General features: G+C 39.3%; 1 pseudogene; it reads left to right on the top strand.

The window, feature by feature from the left end:
• Nucleotides 1-867: 867 nt before the first annotated feature.
• Nucleotides 868-12180, top strand: LOC101591046 (annotated as a pseudogene).
• The last annotated feature ends 1742 nt before the right edge of the window (nucleotides 12181-13922 follow it).

Genomic DNA, 13922 nt, shown 5'->3' with positions numbered 1-13922 from the left:
GAAAATTCGGGACATCACTGAGTTACAGGATGTTACAGTACAGGTTCTCTTATGTCCAGAGTCCTCACTGAACTTGAAAGGCTAGGTCCAAAATGTTGGCTATTCTTGTAGCCCTTCTTTTTCTCTAATTTTTGGGCTACAAACTTAAGTTGTTAACCCTCCAGAAGAGAAGCTTAATAATATTATTACCCTAAAACATAGGCAGTTGAGCTTAACCTCACCATCTGTCTGAATACGAAACATCTTAGACATAGCATGGAATAGGTAGTTTCCATCAAGTATTGGTATTTTAAACCTTAAATTCCTACAGATGTGAAGAAAAAATAGAAAAAAGTAGATAAACATTTTAAAAAAGTGGAATAAACAATTACAATTTTTTACACAGAAATTTAGAAATCTAACCATATGCAGCATTGTAGCAGGACAGTCCTGTGACATTTTTGTTTCTTATCTCTTGTTTTCATTTATTACCCTTTTTTAAAACAAATATTAACTTGAGAAACAGTATAGTAGTAATTGATACGACATGACAAATAGTACGTACTTAGAAGACTAGAATGACAGGCATTCCAAGCATGACTCTAGTATTACACATCGCTATTCAGCGCAGTTGCTGAGTTCACAGGGATCAGTATTTACAGTTAGTCAGGGTGAGAATCTATCAATCAACTGCTAGTTTCAACAACTTGCTGAAGATTCACAGGATCATTGTCAACCTAGAGTTTTGGAGATGGATTACACAGAATCTGGTGGCAGTAAGGATCCTGCTACTATTATTGAGCAAGGTAGTGATGATTTGTAGTATATAGTGGTATAAAAATTATAAACTTCTCTTTTTCCTGGGGGAGCCACCAGGTTGGGAGGAGCATGGTCTTCTCCTGCCCCCATCATGCTTGTGCTTGTTCCCTGATATCTGTGTACTCTAAAAAGGAGGAGTCATCTGGCAAAAATGCCACCTTGCCTGCTGTGTTTAAGGCCCCCATTCAACCAGATATTGTGAATTTTGTTCATACAAACTTGCAGAAAAACAACCGATAGCTGTATGCTGTCAGCAAATTAGCAGGTCGTCAGAACAATGCCGAGCCTTGGGGAACTGGCAGAGCTGTGGCTCGATTTCCCAGAGTTCATGGCGGTGGGACTCACCAATCTGGCCAGGGTGCCTTTGGCAATATGTGTTGGGGAGGCTGCATGTTTGCCCCAACCAAAACCTGGCACCACTGGCACCACAGAGTGAACACAACCCAGGAGCGGTATGTCATCTGCTCAGCCTTGGCTGCCTCGGCCTTGCCAGTGCTGGTCATATCTAAAGGTCATTGAATTGAGGAAGTTCTTGAACTTCCTTTGGTGGTGGAAGATAGAGTTGAAGGATACAAGAAGGCTAAGGAGGCAGTTTTGCTTCTGAAGAAATTTTAGGCCTGGATTGATATCAAAAAGATATATACCTCTCAGTGAATGAGGGCTGGCAAGGGCAAGATGAGAAACCACCATCACATCCAATCAAGGGACGTTGGATCATCTATAATGAAGACAATGGCATCATCAAGGCCTTCAGAAATATCCCAGACATTACTCTGCTCAATGTAAGCAAACTGAATATTTTGAAACTTGCTCCTGGCGGGTATGTGGGATGTTTCTGCATTTGGACTGAAAGTGCTTTCTGGAAGTTAGATGAGCTGTAGGGCACTTGGTGGAAGCTGCTACTCTCAAGAGTCACTATAACCAGCCTGTGCACAAGATGATCAATACAAATCTGAGCAGAATCTTGAAAAGTCCAGAGATCCAAAAAGCCCTCCTAGTACCACCCAAGAAGATTCATCATACAGTCCTGAAGAAGAATCCTCTGAGGAACCTGAGAATCATGCTGAAGCTGGACCCATATGCAAAGCCCATGTGCCGGAACACCATTCTTCGCCAAGCCAGGAATCACAAGATCCATATGACTAAAGCAGCTGCACAGGCAGCCAAACTGGAAGAGAAGGAAGTTACCAGCAAGAAGCCTGTGGAAGAGAAGAAAGGAAAGAAAGATATGGGTCCCAAGAGGCCTGTGAAGAAGCCTTTGGGGAAAATGCCTGCAGCTCCCAAGAAACCAACAGAAAAGAAACCTGCTGAAGAAAAGAAGCCTGCTCCATAAACTCAAAGTCTCTATCCCATACAAGTGCCGTAAATTTTTTGTTGTTGTTGTTGATTATCTACTCTTTTTTAAAATTAATTTTATTGAGAAAGAAATAGAAATGAGACAGTTTCAAAACAGGTTAGTAGGACAATTACAATAATACATTGCATACGGTTGTCTCCATAGTAGTTATTCAGAGTACAAGATGCAGACATGATATCTTGTCTAAATACTATTAGTACAAATCTTTCTTCTTATTGAACTAAGGGAAAGTAGCTGTACATCTATCATAATTAATTTGTATATACAGATAGATATATATTTTTTCAATACAAAATGGTCCTTCATTTATATCCCCCTTTTTTGTTTAGTTTTGTCAGAGATGGGTATTCCATTGCCATTCAAATATTGTAGGTGTGTGAATTCAGCAAAATAATCCAATATAGTAAAGTAGGCCATAATAGTAGTGGGTTATCTATAGGAATGGCAATGTCAGAAGTTGTTGACTTGAACCTTTTATAGTGTAGCATATTAATATGGCTTAAATTTTATACCTCATGTTTATACTTTTCTGCTGGATGGTTAAGGCCAAGATAAAGCAAGATCTATATAACAAAAAATGTAGCTTTTGTATCTGACAAGGTCAGTCAAATCCCCTCAGAATTTACCCTAAAACCCTGTACAGCAGTTTGTAGATCTTTTGTCAGTGTCAGCCATGTGGATAAGTCATGGCCACTGCTTGACTCTGAAAGCCTGAGAGAATATTTTCTCTCTAGATGACCTTAGAAGTGCCATAAACTTGGACAGCTTATTTTGAATAAAGACCTGGTCAAAGAGGAAGTAAGAAAAAAAAAGTATAAACTTCTACCTCCTATTAATGAGTTCAAGTATAGAATGTGGTATTGAAACATATGGCTATAATACTTGAAGCATATGGTATTGTTGATAATTATATAGAATAAATTGGGTTTTGTTAACTGCATTGGAAGACTAGACTAAAGATAATGATAGAAAGGGCCAGCCAAATAGCTCAGTAGATTAAAGTGCCTGCAAGCAGGCACAGGGGCTGGGGGTTCAATTCCTGGGCCTGTTGTGCTGGCCCTGCCCCTGGTGCGCACTGAGATGTTGATTGAAACTCGGTGTGGTAGCGTTCGTCTGTAATCTTCGCTCTTGGGAGGCTGTAAACAGGTGGATCACTAGAAGTCCAATCTAGTATTGAGATCCTGAATGCCCTGTAGACCCTTCCTGAAAATACAAAAAATAAAAAATTTAGGAATTAAAAAAATAAAAATATATAAAGATCATGATAAAGCCGGGGAGATGGCTCAGTGGAATAAGTGCTTCCCTGTAAGTGCAAGGGCCTGATCTCAATCCCCGGTTCCACCAAAAAAAAAAAAAAAGATAATGATAGGTTTAGGAAAACTAACTATGAAATCAAGGAACAATATGAAATCTAGAGCTCTCTATGGAAGCTTTAGGAAACTTTTCACAGTGCTGAAAACCAACCCCAGGATCTAATCTCAGGGGGGCTATAACTGCCAAGAATATATGCATAACCTCTAACTTTTACCCTTCTTTATTTGAGTCAAGGCTTAGATAGGAAAAGAGAGAAATTGTGAAATCTAGAATGGGAGCAAGGACAGAGACCTCTTGGAGAGAGAGCCTTTAGACTCCCCTGAATCTTACAATTTGGAAAAATCAATTCCTTTTCTCTTGCCAGAGGAAAACATCATCTTTTTGCTTGAGAACCGTGTAATGACTTCACCTGAGGCAGTTGCCTTGGAAGACAATGACTGTTCTTTTCAAAAATCTTGCCCTATTGCATAACACGACCAAGAAGGGAAAAACAAGATAGGATAAGATCTTAGCACAATTAAAGCATGGAGGTTCAGACCTTGGTCTGGGAAGAAGTATTATATGCTGAAGAAACTGCAGAACTTGCATATATTTATTAACAGAAGCCAAGGTAACATGTAGAAATGGGTCTGTGTGAGAGAATTGGCCAAATATAAAGCTAAATAGGAAATATTTTTTGACATGGGGGAATCTCACCCCTACTGTATTCCAAGAGTGCTTATAGCTTGTCATCAGCCTGTTTGAATGATTCCATGAAATTTGAACATGATAGTTGCCTAGTAGACTAGGTGAAAAATTTGGTACTTCTTTGGTGTTGGTATTGAAGGGGAGCTTACCAGGATCAAAGGAGCAGGAATATTAAAATAAATGTAATACATGAGATCTGAGAAGCTATCATGTACCCATACCTTCTTTTTTTTTCAAAATTTTATTGATAAACAGATAGCAATGAGACAGTTTCAAATCAAATCGGAAGTACAGATTCAACAAATAACACACTGCATAAATTCTTCTTAGTGGTTAATTGCTGTACAAGATGCAGACTTGAGATCCTCTTTACAAACTCCATACCTTCCAAGACTGCCTAATGTACAGCTTCGTCACTAGAGCAGAGAAGAAGACTTGGATGATGAAGGCATCCTGCACTTTGAAAAGCTAAAAGACAATGTTCCTCTCTATTTCTGGTGGAGATGCTGACATGGAACTGGGATTCCTACTATCAGTGAGTTCGGCAAACTTGAGGAATGGTCGATGTTGGCAACTGCATTTAATTGATAAATAGTACACATAATTACTGTAATGGGCAGCAAGTTCAGAGTAGAAATTAAGATACTTTGAAGGGTTGGTGATATGTGGATGCTAACAACCAGCCTCAAAAAGACAATCCATACTTATTTAACAAATTCTGTAGGATAAATACTAGTACTGTGACTATTATCAAGCCACTGAGGTGACTTCACTAAACACCAAGTTATGAAGAATACACACACTATCAACTGATCTGATCTGACCCCAGCACATTATGAAGCATTGGCTAATATATCATGTGCTCTTAGAATCATTTGTGATTTTCCTGAACATTATTTATATGTGTGTATGAAGTAAAATTCATTCAGTCATCAAAATGAAAAATTGTGGTCCTTCATTTGCTTTCCTAACTGAATACGGTAGGCCCAGAGTCTACTGATTAAAGATATAACTCCAGGATGGACCCTCTCAGATAAGACTTGAAGATGGGCCCTCCAACAGCACTGCAAGTATACATGCTAAATACTCCTCTGATGATTTTCAATAGAAACATGTGGCTATATGCCAATGTATGATCAGAAGCACATCTTAATGTTTTTAATGAACTGCTCCATGTGGATCTGACACTGCTTGATATGAGTTCTGACCAAGGGACCCAGAATGTCATTTCATAGTTACTTTTCTCTTGTTTCTGAGACAAAATACCCAACACTCAAAGTTAAGGGAGGAAAAGTTTACTTAGCTGACCATTTATAGAAGTTTCAGTCCACAGTCAGTTGAGTCCAACAAGAGTGGTTTGGCAGAAGAGAATAACTCGTGGCAGGCAGAATATAGCAAAGCAATGGGGGTAGGAGGGAGACTCCTTCTTCCCCTTATATTGTATGCAGGCTACCTGCCCTAGAGTGAGTGTAGCACTCATACTTATAATCCTAGTCAGAACTGTGCTAAACCAATCAACAGACTGATTTACTAATCACACACCTTTAATCCCAGCAGCACATACTCTAGGTTCAGCCACTCTGAAAAAGCCCTATGTTCATATGAGACTTTAGGGGGATATCTAGACACAAACCATAACAGCTGCCACAGTCCTAAAGTAAAAGAAAGAATTTCTCTTAGGCCAAGTAAACAATATAATCCTGGTCCTAGTTCATCCCACAATAGGTCCATTGCCTCTGCAAACACATTCTGTGGTTATATCCCTAGTTTCCAAGTATATAATTGGGATAGGCAGAGCTGGCAGTCCTCACATTGGTTCTATGACCTGTGAAATCAGAATCACTATGCCCATAACAACCGAGTGAAAGACTGTGAAATTGACCAGCTTCTTATCTTTTACATTGATCAAAATAATAATCAGAAGCCTAGTCCAGGGAAATTCACTGAGGGTAGCTCTACCATTAAAGGCTTAAAAGATGGAAGGGTGAGTGGTCTGATTATATCATCATTTATTTGTGGAACCCTTGTGGGGTAGGGCTGGGGGACAGATGAATCAAGGCAATTTTAAGCTGAATTACTATAAAATTAAAGAAGTAGTAGTGCCAATCATAGACCAAAAAGTGGCACTTGATACGCAGCTATTGAGCTGGCAAATGCATAGTTTTAACACTAATCATTAAGAAATCAAATGTAATCACCTGCTTATAACAGAAACTGCAGTACACATTCACTGTCTTTTTCCAGGGCAATGTTAACTTCCCTTATCCTCATTACACTATAATCCTCATGGATCTTTACTAGCTCTGAATTCTGCAGAATACCACTGGAGCCCACTATTAATAATATCTTACTAACTGCATTTAGTGAGCAGGAAGTGAAAAGTAGTCAAAATATCCTAGTGAGATGCGTATCATAAACAATGAGAGAAAAACATAGTAAGATTCATCAGGGTCTCATATGTTGGTGAAGTTCTAGGGGCCCATTAGTTTGAGGCACAACAGGATAATACCTGCCGTGTAAAGGACAACTTGCTGTAGTTTGCACCTCAAGGAAATGGTGTTGCTCTAGAAGATTTTGGATTTTAAGGTAGAATATACAACACTGGGGAATAGTCATCTGACTAAAGTTTTGAATGACTCAGAACACTGCTAGTTCTACACAGGGTTGAGAGAGAGAGCACTGCAGTAGTCCCAGTGGCAGACTACTTACCTGCATTAGTAACATGCAACTCATCATGTCCAATAGTCACCTGCTTATAACAGAAACTGTAGTACACATTCATTGTCTTTTGCCAGGGCAATGCTAATTTCCCTTATCCTCATTACAATATAATCCCCATTGAATTTTATTAGCTCGAAATTCTACAGAATATCACTGTAGTCCACTATTAATGATATCTTACTAACTTCACTTAGCAAGCAGGAAGTGACAAGTATTTGAGATATCCACAGTAGGTAAGGTTGCTCCTCTTGAAAAGCCTTACTTTGTAGAAAGCAGCTGAAGCCAGGGATTGATCACATGTATGGAGCTTGAGCAAGGCCAATGTCCAAAACAAAGTGTCCCAAGTCAGCCATGGGAACATGCTACTCCAGTTCAGAGAACACCAGGTGCCAAGGCAATCCAAGCAATGGGTTGCTAGGCAATGACACGTCATGTGACACCAACGTTCCAAATGTATGAATAAACATTCTGTGGTGATTGATCAGTTCCTTCTCCCATCCAGAAAGAGGACTCTACCTGACCTCAGCTTTCTGTCTATTGTCACTTAACATTTTTTCTCCATCCTCTCACCATCTTTCCCCTCAGGAACTTTGAGAGCTGTGATGCACATGGTATTGATTAGGGAATTAAAATACAGAACCTAAGGTTCCACAACAGAGAACTAACTTCCATTTGAAAATAGTTCCTGATGTAATACTAGAGCCTCTAGAAGAAACCATCTGCCTGACCATAGGGCACTAAGAGATTGTGTATGTGCCTTGAGTTACCAAGTGACTTGGTTATTATTGCACATATGAATTCAAAAGCTTTGGTGAACATAGGACCAATCAACTCTCTAATAAAATCTGTGCTTTTAAAATCAGTCTCAAGTAGGCACAAAATACATGAATAAATCAATCACAGGCCCAGAGTCCCATGTCATCTACTTATAGTGCACTGATGCTACTCCAGGGATTCAAACCTTTGGACTCATGGGAGTTTCTCTATGAAACTCCAACTGAGAGGAAGAAAAAATTCAGGCCAAGTGTATGGATAAGTCAAAATAAGCTCTAATTGAAAATGAGCTTCTGCCATGACATACACTCTTCAGAGTAGGCCTAAATATGTGATGGGGAAGGAAATCCTCTCAGGAGAAAGACCTATAAAGAGTATATTTATTTATTCATTTGAACAGAGAAAGACATAATTAAAAATGCATACACATTCACACATACTCTTTTGTATTGGTAAATAGCTTAGCTGGTTAGGATGGGGTTGAAAGAAACAAGATTAAAGAATTGGAAGGCAAAGCCTGAAGAACAGAAACAAAGCAGATAGACCTTCGTGTTCATGTTAATATTCTGAGTGAGAATTTGCCACAAAGGAAGCTTTCAATAATCAAACAACTAGGTGCTTCACCTTGTGATTGTCCTCATCTCTATTTAATCACTCCAGTCCTGGTACAATGAACCCATGAACAAAGTAACCATGGTAGTGGTCACAGACTTCCCCTCACTAACATTGAGCTATTTGCCTCCTATAGATATGGTACTAACTTAGTTATTTTTTCTTGTTGCTGATACAAAATACCTGCCACCAAAAGCTAAAGGAGAAAAGGTTTATTTTGACTCAAACTTTGTAGAGGTTTCAGCCCATAATCTTCTGGCTTCAAGGCAGGATAATACAGTAGAGGGGCACAACAGAAGAGAAACAGTTCATGACACAAAGAAGGCAGCAAAAGAATCCAAGCAGCAAGTACAAACAACAAGTGACAAGCCTCCCTGTCCCTTATATCTTATCCAGCCTACTTTGGGTTGGAGGCATGGGCACCCTTTATCCTAATGTCCTTAATCCTAGCATTGCACCATGAATCAATCCTAGCATCACACACTTTAGATGCACTCATCTCTGAAAAAGCCCCACCTATGACTGCATGAGGCTTAGCGGGAACATCCAGACACAAACCGTAGCAGGTACTATTTCCTTTTTTTTTTTTTTTTTTTTTTGCAGAACCAGGGATTGAACTCAAGTCCTTGCGCTTGCCAGGGAAGCGCTTATTCCACTGAGCCATCTCCCCAGCCCCAGCAGGTACTATTTCTGAAAGAGATTAGTTGAGCACTTGGTTTTGAGTCAACACATTGGACTCTTTCTGCCCTGCATGAATCCTTTATTATGGCTCATTTCCTTCTGTATGCTTGTACTGAGTTTAAGCATGACAAATTTACCAATATGTTAACCCATGCATCTCATAAGACCAAAGGATTTATTTTACAACACAGAAGATAGGACACCAGGCACAGGATCATAGGATTCATTCTTCCTACAGTTTAAGCCATCTACTACCCCCTATGCTGCTGGCCTAGTAGATTAAGAGAATAACTTGTTAAAGTTTCATCTAAAATTCTAGCCTCGGGACAGTAGTTGCAAGTTGAGAGCACTCTCAGGAAGTGGGACTGTGAAGCTCCAAACTCCTCCAAGGAAGTAGGGTGCGCAGAAGCCTTCCTCAACCCCTATATGTACCCTTTCTGTGCTGAGTCACTCTAAGGCTGGCCCCCTATTCCCCAAGGGGCGGAATTGTCAAGCCCATCCATCAAGCTTCCAACATCTCAAGTTGACGCAATATATCAAACACCACACACTCTTACAGGCCAATGGCCTAGTGAATGGAAGGAGTCAGTGGATAAAATATTTCCCATTTCTTCTCAGATGGACTGTTATGAAATGTAGCTGTACAGTATCTCAGAGATCTACACCATGAAACCCAATAATAGCAGCCAATTCACTAATGAATGCATCCACATATTGGTGCCTTTTCCTTGCTTAGCTCTTATTTTTCCTCATCTTGCTTCCTTGACTTGTGTGCCCTAATAAGTCAGTATTGCATAAATCATGGCCTTTGGCTCTACTTTCTGGGAGACCCAAACAGACACCATTTAAAAAACTGCTGCTTCTATACAATGGTTGGATTGTTTTTAAAATAGTAAAAATCAGGGGGCCAGTGAGATAGCTCAGAGGACTAAAGCATCTGCTTAGGCTAGCTTAGGCAAACTCAGGGACTGTGGTTCAATCCCTGGCACCTCATGCCATGCCAGCCCCACGCTCAGGGTGGGCTGAGCCAGCCAGAGTCAGGGCATAGTGGTGCACACCCATAATCCTAGCCCTGGGAAGGCTGAAAAACAGGAGGATCACCATGACTCTGAACTGGGTAGTGAGACCTTTCAACAACCATATACATAAATATAAATAAATAATAAAATAGTAAAAATCAGAGTATTTTGAAAATACATTGTGTAATAGCATGTGATGTCCATATCAACTTATTGTTACTAGATTTCATTTATGTTATATGTATAGTGAAACAAATTCCACAGATAGCAGAGAAAATAGTCAGATAATTTCTTGCCTCTTCTCTTCATCCTTGTTTTTGAATTTTAGTCATCCTGAACTTTAGAGTCCTTGTCATCTACCTACACTCCTTAAATTGTAAGAGCTACCTCTGGGAAGATTCCTCAATTGATCTAGCTTCTTATCCAAACTTCTGATGATCAAAAATAACAACAAACAATCTCAGACTAGTTTTACGGAGATGCTACTTGTTGACTAAAACTCGATTTTATGTATTATAGATGAGTTTCTGAAAGTAGTATATGTTTACCATTTATCATAGCTTTAGGGGAGCCAAAATTTTAACTGCTAGTCTGTACAGCTGATTCTCCTTCCAGTTTCCTAAATGCAAGGGGACTGATCTATATAGTAACTAACTTGCTCTCACCTGAGCTCCCCATTGACCAACAAACTGTGATCACAGGAAGGTAGTAGGGTGTGGTTTAACATTACCGGAAAGAGTGGAATCTATAGTACAAAAGCTTGTCCTCATGTCTAGAATATTATATTATTATTCATTTTGTACATACTATATTAAATTCAATTTTTATGTATTTGGTACAAGATCTCACTATGCAGCTCAGACTCATAGTGATCTTCCTGTTTTCAGCCTCCCCAGCACTGGGATTACAGTCATGTGCTACCACGCCCAGACTTAGTCTCCAGCTCAGTGTGCCCTGCGGGTGAGGTTGAACCCTGGTCCCTGTGCTTAGTAATTATTTCTTTAAGGGGGAAAAAATGAAATTTGCATTCACATCCCGGTTGTAGCATTTAAATGCTTCATGATTCTAAGCCTCAGCATCTGTGATGGTTAATTTCATGTATAAATAACAACGTGACCAGTTATTTAGTTAAGCATTATTCTGGGAGTGTCTGTGAAGATGCTTCTGGAAGATTTTAACATTTGAACTGGCAGAGGGAGTAAAGAAGATTGTCCTCCCCAGCGTGGGTGGGCCTCATGCAATCAACTGAAGGCCAGCATAAAACAACAGGCTATCTAAAGAGAATTCACAAAAGGTGGAATACAAAAGCTTATTCTCTATACCTTACCCTCTTTGAACTGGACTCAGACTGAGATTAAAATTTACACCACAAGCTCTCCTGAGTCTCGGGTGTTCAGATCTGAACAAGGCTCCTGGGTCTCCATCTTCACCAGCTGCAGATCCTGAACTTGTCAGCCAATTCCTTATTTTTTCTGTCTTTTTGTATATACATATACTTATATTTCATATGTATAGAACTGTGAATAGAAACAGTGGAAGAGGCAAAAATGTGTACAATCCACATTACATAAAATAGAAATTACATATCATATGTAGTATAGATCTATTGATTATAATGTATGTATCTTTTATTATCTAAAATATAAAGCATATATAAACACATATGTTATCTATTATATAGTGTTATGTATACTATATATCTTATTGGAAATAATATACAAGTATATACAATATGTAAATATAATATATAAAATACTACTATACATATATTATTTATATTGTCATATAGTATACATTATACAACGTATACTCTTATATATTATATAACATACATTTACTACATAGTGCATACAACAATATATCACAATATATATGCACATATATCTATATTATCTAATATATCTGTGTCTCTGGAGATTTCCGGTTCTGTTTATCAGAATATTGGTTCTGTCTCTTTGGACAGTTCAGATTACAAATACAATATCTTTTTATCAAATTGGCATGTATCACTACAGAAAGATCACTGTGAAGCACATATAAGGAAGCATAGGGAAAACAGATTTTAAGTTCTTCTTTACTTATTTTTTAAAACAGCTCTGCCTGACTGCAGCTCGACATGCCATGCACTTCACTCGTGTGAGCTGTGCAACCCCGTGGCTTTCAGCTCACTCACCAGGGCGTGCAGCCACCGGCACCATCGTGGCAGCAGATCTCTAAGCCACGGGACTTCACACTCCCACCTATTGTGGCTACTGTTGCTCTCCATGCAGAGAGGAGGAAATAAAGAATGGATCCTTTCGCTTGGAGAAGGATTTGTTTTGCAACTCACAGAGCACAGTGGGGACCTTTTCTGACATTTGACTTTAGGGCCAGGAGATTTACCCTAAGTAGCTGGAATCAGCAGAAGTGAAAGGAATGTAGCAAACAAAGCTTTGGCCTAATATTTTAACCAAAAATAACTTGTATTTGAAAAGCGTGTTAGCATTTCCAGAGTACATTTCACACGGTGCATCTCATTTTATTTTCACAACTCTGAGACAAGTGCAGTTTCTCCCATTTTATAGGGAAAGAAACTGAGTAATGGTGTTGATGACGTAGTCTGTGGCCTCAGAGCATGTGAACATTGGGGTAGAAACTCACTGGCCAACTCAGGCCCGAATGGCATGCTTCTCATTAAGGCTTGCTAAACTAAACTTGGCCTAATCCACACTGTACTTAGAAAGAAAAAATCCTAGGCTCACTTGTCCCTAACTTTTGGGGAAACAGATTGAAAAGGAAATTGTCTTCTCAGGTCTTCTCTAAGATCCCAGTGTATAACCTGGGTGCTGTCTGGCACCTTTGAGCAGATTACAAATAAAAATAAAAATCTGCCTCATATACTATTTGGGCTACTCTGAATACTATGAAGACAACAATGTACAATGTATTTATTATTGTAACTGTCCTACTAACCTGTTTTGGAACTGTCTCATTGCTATTTTTTTTCTCATTAAAATTAATTAAAAAATAAATAAATAACTTCAGAAAAAAAATGATGGCTCAGTCTTTTCAGAAACAACACTAAATTAAAAAGATCAGCCAGAGTTCAAGGTCTCCTGATACCTAGCATGTGGCCCATAGACCCAGGATTAAAGTGAATCTACTCATTCTAACCCTATCCAATTCCCTGCAACCCTCATCTAGGTACAAAGATATTTATCTACAAGCACAAGACCTGCTTCCAGTATTTCTCTTCTCAAACTCTGATTGGGTCCTCAAACTCGCAGGAGAAAAGAGTGGTCCAATTAGGAAAATATTTCTCAGGGAAAGAAAAAAAAAGCAACATATGGAAAATGTAGTGAAATTCCTTTAATGAGATTCTTTGGGGGGAGGTATGTAATTTACCAAATGCAGGGCAATATTTGCAGCTCGCTACTAAAGTGGGACACCATGGAGTAATTGAGACTGAATTACAGAGACTTTGATTATGAGACTGGGTTTTCTGTAAGGTCATTCAACTGACACAAGCCACTTACATCTTTTCCAATGGGAACCAGAGTAGTTCACATTGGCTTAGATTTGCAAATGACTTTTTCTCGTCATTAGCAGCCCCAGGATAGGGTAGAATTAGTGGTTAGCTTTTAATGAAGTTAAGTGTTTAGAACTATTCAACGGAACCAACACACATCATCTCCCTTCACCAGACCCACAAAAAGGTAGCCTTGAAAGGTCATCCACTCACCTATCCCCAGACCGTCCTCTTCGTAGATCTTCAAAGGATTAATAGGAACAGAAGAAATGCTGAAATTTCAGAGCAGTTTTACTCATTTCATTCCACTGAGGGTCAAACCACAAAGCGTGGAACAGGAGAGGGTTGTGCTGCTACTTGAAGGGTTAGAGTGTCCTGATCTCACTGTGGCTGCTTCTCTCTTGCATTGACACTGAGCTGGGCCTTGTGCCCAATCTCCTCTCTGTGTTCT

Source organism: Octodon degus, unplaced genomic scaffold, assembly GCF_000260255.1.
Source record: "Octodon degus isolate 3935 unplaced genomic scaffold, OctDeg1.0 scaffold00140, whole genome shotgun sequence".
In the NCBI taxonomy this organism is placed as follows: Eukaryota; Metazoa; Chordata; class Mammalia; order Rodentia; family Octodontidae; genus Octodon; species Octodon degus.
Note: the sequence above shows the minus strand (reverse complement) of the source record. Positions and strands in the feature narration are given on the sequence as shown.